The 18,149-nt window shown below is 43.6% G+C and overlaps 1 long non-coding RNA gene across 1 annotated transcript in view; it reads right to left on the minus strand.

Annotated features, from left to right (window-relative positions):
• LOC309615176 overlaps nucleotides 1-16,560 on the minus strand; it is a 34,905-nt gene extending 18,345 nt beyond the window's left edge. The window contains exon 1 of the long non-coding RNA XR_014236591.1: nucleotides 1,411-16,560. This is a non-coding gene — a long non-coding RNA (uncharacterized lncRNA). The remainder of the gene's footprint in view (nucleotides 1-1,410) is intronic.
• Between the last annotated feature and the right edge of the window lie 1,589 nt (nucleotides 16,561-18,149).

Genomic DNA, 18,149 nt, shown 5'->3' on the forward strand with positions numbered 1-18,149 from the left:
GTCATAGTAGCTATCAAGTGTCAGAGCCGAGATCAGAGGCTAAGTCTGACTGCCCCGGTGTCTTCTGGCTTAATTACCACGGCACATTGCTTCTGATCAACCTGAAAATAGTAACACCACACTGAAAGAAATACAGCAGCCCAAACTAGACAGCAAACTCCCTTTCTCGAAAGGGAAATGAAATCATGGCAGCCCTAAATCCAATTAAGCCATAGTTCTAAAAGAACTCATATATATTTTACCTCTTATATCTGCCTCTTGAGTTTCGGTTTTACAAAAGCCTGTGCTCTAAACTCAGAAGTGTTTATCTTCAATCTGTCTCAGAAATTGATGTACAGGACAACGTGGTGAGAATAATAACAGCTCAGTTTGGGGACATTAGCCACATGACCGGCGTTGTGCTTCAGTTAACACGTATTTGCCTCCTATATTCTTCCAACAACCTTATGAGGTTGGTAGGTAGAATCCCTGTCTTATAGATGGATATGCAGAGAAAATGGATATACATAAAAGTTAATAATTGCCTCACTTCATATAGCTAGTAAGGAAAAGAAAAAAGATGCAAACCTGGGCAATTTGATTCCAAAGCCTATGATCTTGTGCATCCTTAAGCAGCTTCTGGGACCAATGCAAACTGGATATTAAATGACACTTTTTGTGTGTTTTCAGCAGAGGTTCCAAATAGTCTCACAATCTGTGCAGGTCCCACTGGGATACTCCTGCCACCTTAGCCCACCCTCCAGCTCCAGGGTGTGTAAAAGACACTAAGAAATTCACTGAGCCTTTGCAGAGGCAGGCAATGAGGATGACTTTGGGTCAGGTTTTTCCCTTCCCTCTGGGTCACCCATCCAGGGCAGAAGACAAGGAGGTGATCCTGCCCTTTGCCACATTAAACCAGGTAAGGGGGCTTCAAAAGAACCATTTAGAGAGTGAAACATGTATTCTTCGGAGTTTAAAGGCTGTAGGGACCAGCCCCTCAATTATGTCTGAGAAGTCTAAATAGAGTCTGGGCTACCCAAAGGGGCCTCTGGAAGCCTAGTCCAGAGTGGGGGGCCCACAAGAAACGTCTGTAGGGACCCTTGGGATAAAGAATTAATGCTGGACGTTCACTGTCCACGAAAGGGATCAAGTCATAAGACTTTCCCTGTGCCTTGCCTGTCCTCTCTGACCTCTATAACCAGACCTGCAGAAACCCAAAACAGTAGATGCTGGTAACTGAGGAACAAGAATGAGAAGCTGGCTAATCCATACCCGACCCACCACAGGTTTCCCAGCCGGAGGCAGAACCAAGATGGGAGAAAGGAGGAGCTTCTACTTAACAAGACCCCAAGGCAATCAGGATGAGGAACAGTACTCTTTAGCACCCCAGATTGGAATAATGATATTTAGATTGAAGTTCTGCTCACTCACATGCTGGTCCAGTGATCTTGGCAAGAAACGTGCTGTTAATTTTCAGTTTCCTTGAACCATGAAAAATGACAATGTGGGTTTCTTGTGAGGATTAAATGAGATACTGCCGGCAATCTCTTCCATTGCCTGCTACACGATAGGCAATCACTACATGATAAGTACTATTATTATCACACTTTATTCTCCCAAGAAGTCTGTCAAAAGCCCAAGCAGTTTTCTGCAGAATAACTCATATTGCAAAAGCAGCATAAAATGGTGTGGACTTTGGAGAAATAGTCCTGGGCTCATCGTAGCTTTTCCACTTATGGATTATGTGATCCCAAGCACAGTATTTACTTTCAGAGACTTAGTGTCTTCATTTGGATTTTTTTCTGTCTTATTTACTGTTTTTTTTTTTTTTATAAATTTATTTATTTATTTATATTTATTTTTGGCTGTGTTGGGTCTTCGTTTCTGTGCGAGGGCTTTCTCTAGTTGCGGCGAGCGGGGGCCACACTTCATTGCGGTGCGCGGGCCTCTCACTATCGCGGCCTCTCTTGTTGCGGGGCACAGGCTCCAGATGCGCAGGCTCAGTAGTTGTGGCTCACGGGCCCAGGTGCTCCGTGGCGTGTGGGATCTTCCCAGACCAGGGCTCGAACCCGTGTCCCCTGCACTGGCAGGCAGACTCTCACCCAATGCGCCACCAGGGAAGCCCCACTGTTTTTTGTTGTTGCTGGGTTTTTTGTTGTTGTTGTTGTTCTCCAGAGCCTGGGACACTGTAAGGCAGAGAGAATAAATACTTATTGAATGAATTAATTCTTCCATAAAATCTTAGTAACAGTACCTATCTCATGCTGTGATTTGGAGGATTAGAGGAGATAATGCATATGGCGAGATAACACACTGGCATATTAATTTTTGTATTATTCTTGCTTCTCTAGGAAATGCCAGAAAATGAACTGATTTTTTTTTCTTTTTTCCCCTCTTCCCTCCCCCTCCCATGTCCTGGCAGAATAGGCCCGTGTCTTAGACTTCTTGACCACAGAGGGAAAGAACTTTTTCTTTGGTTGCATGAGCTGCCCTGAAGACAACCTCCGCACAGGAGAGTATGGGAGGGCAGTTATGGACGAGAGATGGGGGGGAGCAGGTGCTTTGATGAGGAAACGAGTGTCCCACCCCAGGTACTGAGAAGACTGGGGCCGGGAGGAGAGCCAGAAACCTGCTCCTAAAGATGGCAGAAGCCCTACTGGAGGTCCCCAGTGGATGAGTGGGGACTTGACATCAAGCACCTCAAGGCTGGGAGGCAGGAGCAATGGTCCAGGCACTAAGCTGACGAAGAGAGGAGACACAATATAAACGTCTTAGTAACAGTGGACCAAACACCAGAAGTCCTTTTTAAGCTTCCTGGCTTGTGCAGATCCTGAGGCTACGGCACTTCCCCCGCCCCGCCCCGCAAGGGAGCCGAAGCCTATTCCTCTCCAGCAAAAACGGAAATTCAATTTCTCACCAACCCTGGCTGGTCTGAGCCAATCCAGATAAAACCTGATTTAATAAGAAAAGAAATAGGATGGCTGTGCACATGAATGTTGTGGAGATAAATTCATTTAAGTCCCATATACGCATAGCTGCTGATCTAATGTTTGGCACTTGGTAGAAGCTTAACAGATGCTAGTTTCCTCTCCTTACTGACCAGCAAATGCTGTAATGGTCAAATTTGTTGATTTGGAGATGATGGATGAAGGCTCCTGCGCAAAATAGGAACCTCATGTTCTTTATTTTGCAACATGAGTCAAGTTCTTTGACCTCATTATCTCTACTCTCTGCCTCTCCACTCCTGTGGGCAGCTGAATGCTCCCCCAAACTTGCCAGCCACTGTCTTCTTACTCCTTAAAGACATCATGCAAATACCCATCTCTGTGCTCTCCCTGCATCCGTCTTCCGAACATTCGCCCTTCTTTCCATTCCTCTAAATCCTGTCCATCCTCCAAGAATTACCTCCTATCTTTATTCCTTTACAGACTTCCCAGTGCCTACCAAATGCAGTGCTTGCACATACTAGAGGCCCCCTTTCTGCAGACATGCTTCTTGTTCAAATATTTATTCATTCATTTAACAAGTATTTTTTAAAGTGCCTACTACAGTCTAAGCTCCATGAAAGCCAAAATTGTTTGCCTAATTTGTTCACTGCTATGTGCACAATGCCTATTTAGTGGTTTATATTTCATAGATATCAATAAGTATTTGTTGAATGAATAAATGCTGGGGATACAGCGGTGAACAAAAGAAATAAGACTCTTGCTATTAATTATGGTTGTCTTATTAGTGATAACTATAGCAAGTTTTTCTTCTCCAAGACTCAAAAATGATAGTATCCACCAAGGTTCTGTTCTAGATGCTCTTCTTTTTCTACACCCACTCCACTGGCAATGCCATCCACTCCTGCAGCTTCAGCCATCATCTCTACACAAGTACGTTTGTCTGATTAAGGATTGATTTTTCTTCTTCCAGGGAACAGGTAAAGAAAACTTCTTTTCTGTCTATATAAGTGGACCTAAACCAGAGATACACATCCTCAGGCTAAGGGTACAACCCAACCTTCACATCATCAACTAATCTCTCAAGATACAGAGGAGAATAAAGAAGAATATCCATAGACAGACAGGTAAGGATTGCACTTTCTCACCACTCCAGGTGAATTCACCTCGTACTGGCAGAGGAAAAGGAGTTTCACGTGAGATTTGGGGTGGGCAGGAGAGGGAGGAATGTCTGGTATCCACAGGTGAGGATCTGAGCCGCAGGAGGAAAGGCACCTCTGTTAAGAGTCCCAGGAGCATAACAGTAGCCCAGCCAGGTATTTCATGCGTATTAACTTAGCAAATACAACCATCCTGATGTTATTGTTCCCAACTTACAGATAAAGAAACCAAGGCAGAAGGAGGCTCAGTAACACCCCCAATGTTTACAGAGTCTGTAAATAACTGGGTAGGACCTCGCTGAAGCCAAAAGAAAAATTTTAACCACTCTATGGTATTGTCCTTGTAAATATGAAGAGATATTTGCCTGGAAGGGCAAAGACTCCACCATGGGAGTATCACAGACATACCTTAACCTAGACAATCGTTAGAAACAAACATAGATTTCTAATCCTGACCTCCTTCCTGAGTTCCAGACCATGTTTATAACTGGATTCTAAAGAATTTCACCAGATTGTCCCTCCAGCATGTCAAACTCAAGATGTCAGAAGATGAAATCATTACCTTGTCTTCCATACCAGTTTCTCTTCCTGAATTCTCTAGTCCTGTTAGTATTACCCTTACTTTTTCATTCATATTGTCTGGAAATATTAATATCTGCCTTTACTCTTCCCATTCCTGTTTGCTTTACCCTCAATTAATTGACATGTCCTATAGATTGACTTCTGTCATATCTTTAAAACATGACCCCTTAATTTAATTGCTACAGCTTCAACCTTGATTTCCATCCTTCACTGCATAATAGCTATGAGCCTTCCAACTGTTTATCCTGAATCACTTTCTGTCACATTTATCCAGAAAACCTTTATTATAGTAGTCTTCCTGGAGCACAATTCTAATCACATTTCTACCATATTAAAAAAATCAAGCCTTCCATGACACCCTTAACCCCCTGTAACTGTATACAAAAGCACTCCCGTGTTCAGAAACTCCCACCAGCCCCCCTCTCTTTCCATTTAAGTCTCAGTGTCCTGTCTGTTGCAGTCTTCTAGTGCTTTCCTACATGTCTCATGCTATGCTCTGCTATGTCAATTCAATGTTTTCCTCTGAGATTTTCCTCTGAAACTGTTCTGGCCTTTGCTTCTATCCGAAATGTCCTTGTCTGGGTCACCCCCAGGTTTTTGCCAGCTCCCACTCCTCAGAACCCCTATATCACTTAGTTTGCATCCCTTTTATGACACATACCACATACTACTTTGCATACTTCGTTTTGTCATAAATTCACTATTCCATTATCAAGTTGGAAGTTTCTTTGGTAAATGGCCAGCCTGGCCTGTTTCCCCAGTGTGATGGTTAATTTTACAGTTCAACTTGGTTAGACTATAGATGCCCTGTTGTTTGGTCAAATACTAGTCTAGATATTACTGTGAAGATGTTTTGTAGATGTACTAACGTTTACAATTAGCTGATTTTATGTAAAGTAGATTATCCTCCATAATGTGAGTAGGCCTCATCCAACCATTTAAAGGCCTTAAGAGCAAAAACTGAGGATTCCTAAGGAAGAAGGAATTCTGCCTAAAAGATTGTAACATAGAAGTCCTGCCTGAGTTTCTAGCTTGCTGTCCTGCCCTACAGATCTTGGACTCAAAATTACAACATCAACTTTCACCTAAATTTCCAGACTTCCTGCCAGCCCTACAGATTTGGGGCTTGGCAGCCCCCATAATCACATGAACCAATTCCATAAAATAAATCTCTCCCTCTTTCTCTGTCTCTCTCCCTTCCTATTGGTATAATTTCTGACAGATAGGCCAGATAGATAAGATAGATAGATAGATAGGAGATAGATAGATAGATAGAAGATAGATAGATAGAAGATAGATAGATAGATAGATAGATAGATAGATAGGTAGATAGATAGATAGATAGATAGAGTTTGTGTGAAGAGCCCTGACTGATTTGCCCATTTTGGGGCACAAGAAAGATTAGGTCACATTTAATTTTATTTTAAAACCAACCATCTCAGATCCCTATTTCCATTTATCTCAATAATGCATGCCTTCCTCAATAGAAAGTCTCCTCCCAACCCCCCAGCTACAAGATAAGTCAGGAACTCCAATAAGCTGGAAAATCGTGCCTATATTTTGAAAAGCCCCATGCTGTGCAACATGGAGTCTCTGTCAAAAAAAGTGCCCTCTACCAGGCACTGGCAGCCCCGAGCAGCCCCGTCCACTCCTGGTCATGCTCAGGCCACAGGAACTTGCTGCCGTGACGGTATTTCCTCAGGTGAGGGAAGGTCTGGAGGAGCATCTCTGCTCCAGGCTCACACACAGCAGTGCTCACAGAACTCTGTGATTGGCCTGGCCTTCCAAAGCCATAATCTGTTGTTGACTCAGCTCTTTACGTTTACACACACACACACACACACACACACACACACACACGCTCCTTGGCCAAGAGGTGTTCTAGCATCAGCCATGCCCTGATGCCCTGTGTCTTTTTCTAATGATGCGCTGCCTTGGCCACCACTCTAGACTGCCTTCTTCCTTAAGATGAGTTTCCTCTTGAGATCTTTATTTATAAACAGCTGTCCTCAGTCATGGTCACTTCAACCCATCAGACACAGAACGTTAAACTTCAACGCAAAGGGATTTGTTCCCTTCCTCCAAGAACCCTCCTTGGTCCCAATCCACATTTGCCCTACATCTTTTTTTTTTTTTGGCCCCCGCTGCGCGGCTCGTGGGATCTTAGTTCCCTCAGCAGGGATCGAACCCGGGCCCTGGGCAGTGAAAGCACGGAGTCTTTACCACTGGACCGCCAGGGAATTCTCTGCCCAACATCTTAATAACTACGTGGCACCACCAAAGTTGGTCCTTTCCGAAACAAAGAAGGCATGCTGCAGAGTAAATTAGTATTTCCACCTCCAGCTGCCAATAACTTATTAATGACATTTTTCTCATTTTATGATTCTTTTGAGTACCATTCACCATGCATCTCCTTCGGTTACTTCTCAGGAAATAGACCTCGAAGGAATCAATGAATCGATAAATCTGTTTTCCTTTGGTCTCCTGTCTTTTCCTCTCACTCATGGCCTCCGGAATTTCCCCTACACCTAAGTACAGTATCTTGTGGTATTTATATTTAATAAAAGTACGTTGCAATCTCACATTTGGCCTGTAGAGGTTGGGTATGTGGTTCAGGCCTTTTGAAACCCAGGCTGGGGAATCTGTACTTAATTTGGGAAGTGATGGGGAGGCATTGAACTTGAGCACTTAATTTCAAAGTAATAAAAAACAAATTCTCTGCTTTATCAAGACTACAAATTCAGCATACTATATACCTGAGTTTTTAGAGCAAGAGATAGCTCTGTTCATTTTTTTCCTTTATTAGATGTTACTGGAAAGCATTTTATGCCTTTAAGGCAGGATCAGCGTTTCCATAAACTCCTGAAAAAAAAAAAAAAGCATTTCCAGATTGGAGAATTTTCAAATACTCCTCATTGTTGCAAATCACATTTCAAAAGGGAGAGCATTTGCATATTCAAGGTGAAATCCCATGGAACTATGCCTCATGCCCAGTTTTATGGAGTAATTATTTCTACATTTTTGAACTGTCACCACCTTCAAAATATGTCAACTCAAACTGCACACTAGACATAGGTATTAATTAGCCAAGCTAATTATCCGAACTTGTTTAGACTAATCAAGTGATGAAGCAGCTTCAATCTGTTGGATTTTTCTTGAACAACTAACAGTGAAACATGAACTTGTTATGACTAGTAAATTGCACAAACACAATTTGCAACTGAGAAAGAGATTCCACGTTCCCTGAATATGGATCCTTTCTCACTAAACCCGATCCACGGCCAACTCTGCCTCCAAAGGTACTTTGAAGAAAGGTCTTTCTTCCTTCCTTCCAGCAGAAAATCAATACTGCACGCTGGAGGAGAAGATGGAGAGTTAAAATGTCCTCTTCACCTGAGTGAGTAAACACCACCTCCGGGCTAGGGAGGGCACAGCAGGGAACTGCAGGCTGTGAGACAGACTGCAAATAAAACCCTTCCGGGAGCAGAGAGTGGCCAGGCCAACGCTTAGCCCTGAAGCTGGCACCGCAGAGCCCTTGGCCTCATATAATTTCATTTCTCTGCGACTGCAGATCAGTATGTGCCTGCAAAACTGCATAACGTGCCACTGACGCAGCTGTTATCCAGCAGAACTATTCTTTGCACACCGATTTGCCCGCCTGCCTAATCAATCCACAGGAAGGGAGGGAGAAGCAAAGTTGTCACCATCACACTGCGTTCTGGGCCTCTCCTTAATCTCAAACCACCTGCCCCTCCCACAGTTAGAGAAAATCATAGGCCTCGAAGCTTCAGTGAATAGGAGCTTTGCGTGGGTCCTGTGTTCCCCAGCTTTCACCACTTTCTGGGAAAGATAAATGTTTTTCACATCCTTTGTGTCTTAACCTGGTTCTGTCTCCTTCAATCCGGGTCGAAAACAAAGCTTCCTCTCCTCTTGGCTTCTCCCTTGCTGCTCTTCCGTTTTTCCTGAATTGCTCTGGTATTTCTGGATTCTTCCCATGTTGAGTCAGATCTGAGTATGGGTGGCAGAAAGCTTCTAACGTCATCAAGTCATCACGAAATACGAAAGGTGGGCAGGCTCTGACAGCTTTAAGCAGCCCACAGCCTCAGGCTAGTATTTTTCCGCTGCAGTGATGATAAAAGATAAGACATTGTTCAAATGTTCCTATGCTGGGAACCATCTAAAAGCAGGGCTTTCAAAATAAAAAACAGCGCTAGTTCCCAGGGACAAAATTCACATCTTCCTTTGTTCTGCCACAAAGCTCTTTGGCACCCCCATAGAAGGGAGCCCTCATTACTCAGGGCACTTCCGAGGAGCTGTGAGAAGCGCGAAAGGGAGCTGGGACTGGGAGCCCTGCCCTGGGTGAATCAGAATCAAAATAAACTGCTAGCGTCCTTTCCCACCAGTACTCCCTGAGCCCTGCTCAGAGGGAACCACTTACTTTTTTCTACTGATTTTTTTCACTATTAATTAAACCAGATTATAAAATAATTTCTAGACTATTAATCTCTCCTAATATTAAACTATGTATGTGTCTGTGCTATTTAGGTTATAGCATATAAATAAAGGGAAAGGCGCATGGGTGCTTGAATTTACACAGCAGACGTTTTTTGGAAAAGTGGACAAATTATATTTTATAAGTCAAATCAAAGTCCTTGGGGGTTTCATCATTTAAAGACTTTGTATTGTAGATCTGCTTATAAAACCCATAAGATTTCTGGTAATGTGGTTTTTCTCATGCATTTTTTTTCAGGTGGGAACCTATTTTCTCATCTTAAAACGAGCATGGGTGTATATTTCTTCCCACAGAAAATTCTGAAATTTTTCCTAGATTCCTGTCTATCAGGTGCAGTGCTCCATAAAGTTAGATTTTGAATAATCTACAGTCCAAGGTCTGGAATAATCCCAGACAGAACTTCTGCATCCCAAAATGTAGCAACTCCGCTCTAGATTGGAGCACACTCTCACTCAGCTGTCTTTGCAAGACTGTTGCCCTTTGCCCAGAAATGCAACTGCAGTCTCTCAAGGCACAGATATAAATATAAATGAGGGAAATGTCTGAGGTACCTGATACCCTTTCATCCTAATCACTGGGCAATCTCTCTCTCTCTCTCTCTCTCTCTGTCACTCTCGCTCTCGTAGATTTTTAAGTCACTTTAATAGTGAACTTTCTAACAATCAAGGCTTCCTAAAATGAAATAAGCTTAATTTTGAGATGACAATGCTCTTCTCAGAGAAGATATTCTGATAAAATCTGGATGACCACTCATCAGGTGTGTTGCAAAATTATAATAGTTTTGAGATTAACCAACCAGTAAGATGATTCTTTTAAGTTTATGTGTGTGTGTGTGTGTATATATATATATATATTTTTTTTTAACTTGGTAAAATACACCTAACATAAAAATTACTATCAGTGACATTTAGTACGTTCACAATATTGTGCAACCTTCACCACCACCTTGTTCCAGAGCATCTTTATCACCCGAAAAGGAAATCTATACCCATTAAGGACCCACGACTGCATCCCCATCCTTCCTCCCCGCTTCCCAGCCCCTGGCAACCACTAATCTGTTTTCTATCTACCTCTATGGATTTGTCTGCTCTGGATATTTTACATAAATGGAATCCTACGATATGTGGTCTTTTGTGTCTGGCTTTATTCTCTTGGCATCAGCAACCCTTCTGGGTACAAATCATTTCCAGTTCATTGCTTTGAGATCCATCTTCCATTTCCATCCTCTCTCTTCCCTTCCCAGGCACTCACCAGTGTCGTTTGCATCTTATTCGGTGTACAGTCTCCGGCCTGGGATTGCCACCCCCGTGGAGTGCCTCAGGGGCACCACACTGACAGCCCTTCTGCCAATACTTGTTTCAGGTCTGGCTGAGGCCGCCTGTGGAGCTGGAAGAGCAGCAAATCACCCTCAAACTTTTCCAAGGTTTTTTATATTTTAAAATAAGATGTGAGAGGCGCTTTTTCCCTTCTTGACAAATTTAAGTGATAATTAACTGGTAACAGAAAATCTCCCCTGGAGTGTCACAACGTGCTGGTAGTTAACAGAGCCGCCCTCAGAGCTGCACCACAGAGCAGCTCCAAGTAGAAAGTGTGCTTGTGGCCAGAAGAACTGGCACTGCTCCCCCCTTCTAGACATCCAGCCATGTGCACATGGCACCTGCATTGCATTTTGGTTCACAGATGCAACATAAGAAAGAGCAGCCTGTGGTGCGCTGGGGACAGGGCTGGACTCCAAGTGAGAAGATCCAAGTTTGAATCATACTTGCTGCCATTTATTAGCGTGACCATGAGCAAGGCATGAACCAACCCACCCTTACGTTTGAAAGGAAGGTCATATAAACCGCAGCTAACCTCACCAGATTGTTTTCAAGATCGAAGCCAAGAAAACAATCCTATACACAAAAGCTGTTTGTAAACTATGACCATAGTGCCCAAGCATGTAAGCATCATGAAGGCAGGAACTTTGTCCTGTTTTCTGCTGCCATGCCTAATGCATCACTCAAGACAGAGTAGATACTCTGTAAGATTTTCATGAATTTGGGAAATAAACAATCATGTTATTATTGTCAGTAACCAGGGTCACACGGTTAGCCACCAAGGAACATCATCTCTAGATAACTACTCAGATCATTTTTATTTATTGTAACCAAGTTGTCACAAGAGAGTGTCTTACCCCATTATGTTTCTTCTAAAGGATGCTATACTTGGAGAGGAAGTGAGAAACATTGTTCTACTAAAATAGAGAACAGGAAAGGGTGGCTTCAATTTGACATGAGCTCTTGTTATGAACCTAAGAGACCTGACTCAAAATATACCTCTTCTAGGATTCATGCTTCTTGGTCTCTACCCACACTGTAATTATGCTTTTCTTCACGCCCCATCGCAAAACGAATTTACTCACCAGTGTATATAACACTGCAAATGTTGCGTTTTCAAATCTAGAAGCTTCTCCTAGACTGGAACCAGCTAACTTCTTCCTTCTCTCCCTCCTTCCTCTCTTCTCTCCTTCCTTCTTTCTTTCTTTCTTTTCTTTCTTTCTCTCTTTCTTTCTTTCTTGTTTTGGCAGTAATTTATATATTTTTTTTGTTTTTAAACAAACTTTTTGAGGCATAAGTGACAATATTTTAATGTAAATTCCTGACATTGTGTTATTTCACTCTAAATACTTTGAATTTTACCATTTTAAAAAGATGTTTTGTCATACAACCACAATGCTGTTATTACACCTAACAAAATAATAATGATTTCATCTCGTACCCACTCCACATTCAAATTTCACTAAAAGAACAAAAATGTCCTTTTATAGTGGGTTTGTTCAATTCAAGGTCCACCCGCAGCCTTTAATGTACTGAGGACAGAAACTTTGGGTCTTGTTACTCTACTTCTTGGCCTTAGTGCAGCTGGTACTTACTGTTCAGCAGGCACTCAGTGGAACAGACATTTTTCATGGAACAAATATTTATTGACCCCTCCATGTGCCAAACAATGTCTTAATTGCTGGTGAGGCAAATATAAATAAGATATAGTTTTTGTCCTCAAAACCTCAAAATTTGGGTGAACCAAAATGAATATTGAAATAAATGAATGAAGACAATCAAGGTGAATCTATCAAGCCTAGTATCTGCTATTTTTCCTGCAGAGAAGGCTTTGGGGCAGAGTTTGATGACTTTTCCTAATAGCAGCATCACTTGATCATTTCATATAACTAAAAATGTGGATTTCAAGTTCCATTGTATGAGCAAGACCTCAGGAAGTTTGCTGAACACACATTATTTTTTGTTGGTGGTGGTTCAGAGGGGCTCTTTGTGTTTAATTTTCAGAAAGAAACTGGATATTTAAATATTAGATCACCCTGCTCAATGACAAAGCTCATCATGTAGTGGCTTTCCGTCATCCACAAGGTAAAGGGTCACCTTCTTCAGCAGCCTGCCAGACCCTCTATAATCTGGCCTTGCCTACTTCTCCAGACTCATCTCCTGCCTCACATCTTAGGGTCCACCCAAACTGAACAGCTAATTTACTCCACCCCCAAATCCTCCCATATTCCTCTTAGGACTTATGTCCTTGGCCTCCTCCAGGCCTCTGCAAGGAATACTCTGTCTGCCCTTTTCATGTCCTCTGCCCCAACACCTGGGCCCTACACCTTATTTAAAACTCAGTTCAGGTGTCCCTTCCTCCAGGAAGCCTTCCGTGACCTCCTAGGCTTAGTTGGCTACCCCTCTTTGGGCTTCTAGGACACCTTGTATAAATCTCGTTTAGCATATATGTAGCACATTGTGCTGAAATAATCTGCTGACAGTCTGGCATCTCCCTCTTTCCCTCCCCCTAGACCACACATGACCCTCTCCAGGGCCGGGACTATGTACCCTGCATCTCAGTTTCCCCAGGGCAGAGCTGAGGCCTGGTAATCGGATGCCCTCAAGAATTCTTTAGGCAGAATTACCAGAAGATGACAGTATGAATTAAGTAGAGTTACAAAATTTTAAGAGATAAAGATCGGGGCTTCCCTGGTGGTGCAGTGGTTAAGAACCTACTTGCCAACGCAGGGGACATGGGTTCGAGCCCTGGTCCGGGAAGATCCCACATGCCGCGGAGCAACTGATCCCGTGCGCCACAACTACTGAAGCCTGCGCGCCTAGAGCCTGTGCTCCGCAACAGGAGAAGCCACCACAATAAGCCTGAGCACGGCAACGAAGAGTAGCCCCCACTCGCTGCAACTAGAGAAAGCCAGTGCATAGCAACGAAGACTCAACGCAGCCAAAAATAAAAAGTAAATAAATTTTAAAAAAAGAGAGATAAAGATCATGATGTTCTTTTCAACAACTTCATGATGTTGGAGCCGGAAAGATGTAAGGGAATGTTCTAGTGTAAACCTTTTATTGGGCAGTAGAAGAAACCTAAGTAGAGAGGACATGAGTATTCATGGATACCCAGTGTCAAGTCCCAACAGAAAAGAGACAACGCCCTTGAGTAAAATAATTCTGGGAGAGTGTGTTTGTTTGTTTGACAAAAGGACAATTTACAAAGAAAGGGATGGGGTGTAGGGGGACCACAAGGGATAATTTAGTAACCTGAAGTTAGAAACAGCAGAGGAGCTATTAACCGTTCCTAGGGTGAGGGAACAAACTTGTCCCTGTTTGCCCAGGACTGTCCCAGTTTTAAAACTCAAAATCCCATGTCCTGGGAACACCCTCAGTTCCAGCAAACGAAGATGGTTGATCACCCCATCTAGTGCTGAGGTAGAAAAGAAAGGAATGGTCACTGAAACCTGGAAAGAGACAGTCCCCTTATACAAGGAAGCAAGTGATCTTCAGACAAGGCCACATTTAACTCAGAGTGACCTCAGAGGGAGGAGGTCAGGGGAATAGAAATGCTGACTTCACTCTCCTCCCTCCTTCTAACCTCCTGCAGAGGCTCTGCGTTGGGCTCCCCATGAGCCAAGGCCAACGGGAAGCCGGGTCACATTGGCCAGCGTTCAGGGCAGAGGGCAGGAGGCAGGAGAGTAGAGGATGCGCCCAGAGCCACGGAGGACTCAGCTCACCCCACAGGCGCACAGAAGAGCCTGAGGAAGGCACCCAACTCCCCATCCAATAGGGGCCTCACAAGTCTTAATGCAAGTAATGGGATGGTATGACTCAAGCCCTCAAACCCTCTCCATGATTTCCAAACAGTTCCAGCAAATGTGGGTGGGGGAAGGGTGCCTTTAAATTCTTATGCTCCCCTCTGGCTCCCACCTCTTCAATCTACTCATTGCCTTGCCACCCCATGGACGTTATCTCTGGTCTGCATTGCACAGATTCAGATGTAAGTTGCAGCCCCTTCCTCAAATCCCACAAAAAACATTCACACGCAAAGGCAGTGTTTGTGTTTATCAGATAACTGTATTGGAGATTTGGAGGGAGACCAAACAAGAGTTTACCTCTCAAAGAACTTCAGGTTGAACTTCAAGCATCCTTGTGCTTGGACTACTTAATGCTCTATAGTTGCTCAGCCTCACACCATGTCTTCACGCCTCTCCCCTCCCATCCACCTCTCCTCTCATACCCTCGTTCAATAGCACAAAAAATGCCCCTTGAGTTGAACAGTTAGCCATTTCCTTCCAGGCTTCTGCAGGGCCAGTCAATACCCAAGCCCTCCAGATCTCACCTTCTTCCCCGTGAGTCATCCTACCTGCACCAGCTCCCTTCCTGCAGTGAATTCTGCTGCCAGATGTCAGTGGAGTTTTCACGTCCTGTTGTACGTTATTCTAGAGGAAGCCATTGATTTTGGTGTAATCCTTTCAGAAGTTTATTAATCAACTTGCATAAAAGTCTCTATCAGTGGCTTTCTTGTCTTGTGGAATCCAATTCTTCCTCCGAACACATCACAGTGCGTTACTCCGCTTAGATCTGGCACATTTGAGCATCTTGTAGTCGCTGAAGTAACACAGTCATGGCCTGCTGAGCTCGTCTTTTCCTTTCAAAAGGCTGATTCAGGCAGCTTAGGATCTCGGCTCTTTCAAGTTACTTGGAGATGAACCTTATTGCATACAAGCTGCCAGTGCAAACGTAATTTTGATTTTCAAATCCCATAGGTTCTGTACCTTAAAGGGTTATATTCAAAATGCCATCTGCACGCCCAAGCCTTTTACCAACTTTACGTTTGCCTCTAATGTAGGCAAAACATGAACAAAAGGCCAAGTCCTTTCAGGAAAGCTCAGAACGTTAGAGAGGAGTTTCACTTTCTACACTGCGAGACTTGATACAGAAAGCCAAAGGGAAGTGTCTGGATCCAGCTCAGAGCACCGGGGAACTGCTCCCAGTTTATGCTGGTTATTTTGCAGATAATAAGAGAATGTGCTCACTCACAGCTTGACTTCAGGGTGGAGGAGGATCTAAAGGAGACCAGGGGCAAATTAAATTATTATTAAGTCATTTAAATCATAGAGTATGAGATTGCAAAGCTCTCACATTGTTTTGCCTTAATTCAGACTTCAGTGTTATATAGAGATTTGCATCTTTAGGACCTACTCTCAGTCTTGCATTTGCTATCTTATTGGCTGGATTTGGTCAATTTTAAAGATTCTTGAAATTAAACATAATTTGACATTACATCTTTTTCTATACTATTATCCATACCTCTTATTGTTCAGTTGTAGAAGGAGTTTGTGTTTCTTTAACTTTATACACTACATATACAGAGTCAGAGAAGCATAAAGGAAGAGAATTCCTGTAGAGAAGATTCCTTGGCTTTAGCATTAGCTCTCTGAACTTTGGAGATTGAGCTTTAGCTGTTGTTAGGCTGTTTTTAGCTGTAGATTATGGAAACACCTACCACGAAGGAAACAATAAATGTCCTTACTGTTTAAACCCCTTTTAGTTGGGTTTCCTCTTCTGTTATGGCACTGAGTCTGGCATCTCTGCAACTCCCTTGAAGAGAGACTTAGCCCTCGTGGTCACAAGGTGGCTGTCGCAGCTGCAGCCATCTTACTTGGCTAAAGTCAAAGGCAGGAAGCAGGTGGGTAGCCAGGTGGTAAGAAAGTACTATCCTTGTTTACTACTCTCTTTTTATCAATGAGGAAAAATCCTTCCCAGAAATCCCCTCACCCATCTCATTTGCCTGAACCAGGTCTAGCTTAAAGGGAGGTTGGGAAAGTGGGAAATTTTATCAAACTTTATAGTGGCAGATAGACAGGGGAGAAGGTTTTTCGACAAAACTGGGACAGTTACTGGTCCTGAAAACCTCACAGTACCAAATGAGACCCCTCCTGGGAAAATGCTCTAGAGCTGCTCTATTTAAACCTTTCCTGGAGCTTCATGACTCTGTAATAATACAGAAGCATATAGCAAATCAAGCAGTAACCCGCATAATTCACATGGTGACTATAAGGAAAACCCTCCTATAAGGAAATAATTCAAAAAGAAAACCAGAAAATGGAATACGGGAGAAGATTCACAAGTGCTTCACGTTGCCAACCAAATGGTATCCTAGGCCTTTCATCATCCAGGTGATCACTTACTAATAATTCAAAAGTGGAGGAGTGAGCAGTAATTCTTTCACAAAATCACAACATGCTCTGCATTAGGAATAGATTGTCCTGATGAATTTAAATCGGAAAACAAACTGGTAAAGGTCCCCCTTTTCTGCCTTTGCAGAAAGCTCCCTGCCCTCTCCTTAGCCACTCCTGGACCCACTTCCTGAGCACAGTCCTTGCAGGTTCGGATGCCTAAAGCTGAGTTAGTCAAGGCAGAAATTAAGCTCCAGCTTAACAATAAGCATTTGGTGACTCATCGAGGCATGCATGAGGGAAATGTCACCAACTTGGCAGACACAAGTGTCTGAAAGAAAACATTCCAATAGAATATACTGAAACACACAAAATCTGAGCACCGAGCCAGGCTTTCTGAAGCAATCTAAGCATATCCAGGGGGTGGGAAGATCAGAAAGATAAAAAAACTATAAGATACTTAGAGTAAAATTCCAAATTCATGCTTCTTTATTGGTATGTGGAAATGTCACAGCTAGCATTGTGGGACACGGCACATCTGTGGTAAGCAAATTTACGTTAGGTATTCAGTAAATGCTTTTTGATTGACGTGATAGGATTTTTTTCTACCAACAAATATCCATCCGCTTCTCGACTTACTCAGCCTGATCAGAGATAATCCAATCAAGTCCAGGTATCTAACATTTTCCCCTGCAGTCTAACAGCTACATACACTTGCTGTTCGTTTAGCTAATAGACATGGAATCAGAGGAGAACCACCAGGGGCCTGTCCTTGGCTTTCTTTACTGGACACTGGAGGGAACAGAGCAAATGGAGGCAGTAAGATGAGGGTATAAGGGGCAACCTCCTTAGAGGCAGGAATTAGCAAAGGAGAGGGCCTTGTGGAAGAGGCGATACAGCGATCCCACCAGGCAGGGGATGCCACGGCGGGCCAGCCTTGGGACCCCAGGCACCTCCAGGCAGAGGGCTTGCAGCCCAGAGCCTCTGATGCCCTCACTCAGCTGCCCTGGGAAACTGGTGACAGAGGGGCTGCTCCCAGCCCAGTGTAAGCAGAGTGGAGCCCGGAAACCAGTGGTTCTCAATCAGGGACATTTCGTCCCCCGGCAGGGCATATTTGGCAATGCCTGGAGACATTTTTGGTCACCGCAGTGGGGGTGGGGTGCACTGCTGGTATCCAGTGGGTAGAAGTTAGGGATGTTGTAAACATCCTACAAGGCGCAGGACCACCCCCCATCCCGACAAAGAATTATCCAGCCCCTCGTGTCAGTGGCGCTCAGGTTGAGAAGCCCTGCCCTAAACAAGGAGAGAGGAGAGCGGAGGTTGGGAAAGAGGCAAGAGCTGCATGGGACTCACTTCTTTGTCATCAGCACTCAGTTAGTTACAATGACTGTAATACACTCATTCTAAACCCAGCTCTGTTGCTAACATATTGGAAAAGCTTGAATTTGATCCAATCCCTTTATCTCACTCTGTCTCGACTTCCT

Source organism: Balaenoptera borealis, assembly GCF_965194805.1.
Source record: "Balaenoptera borealis genome assembly, chromosome: 17".
NCBI classification, from domain to species: Eukaryota; Metazoa; Chordata; class Mammalia; order Artiodactyla; family Balaenopteridae; genus Balaenoptera; species Balaenoptera borealis.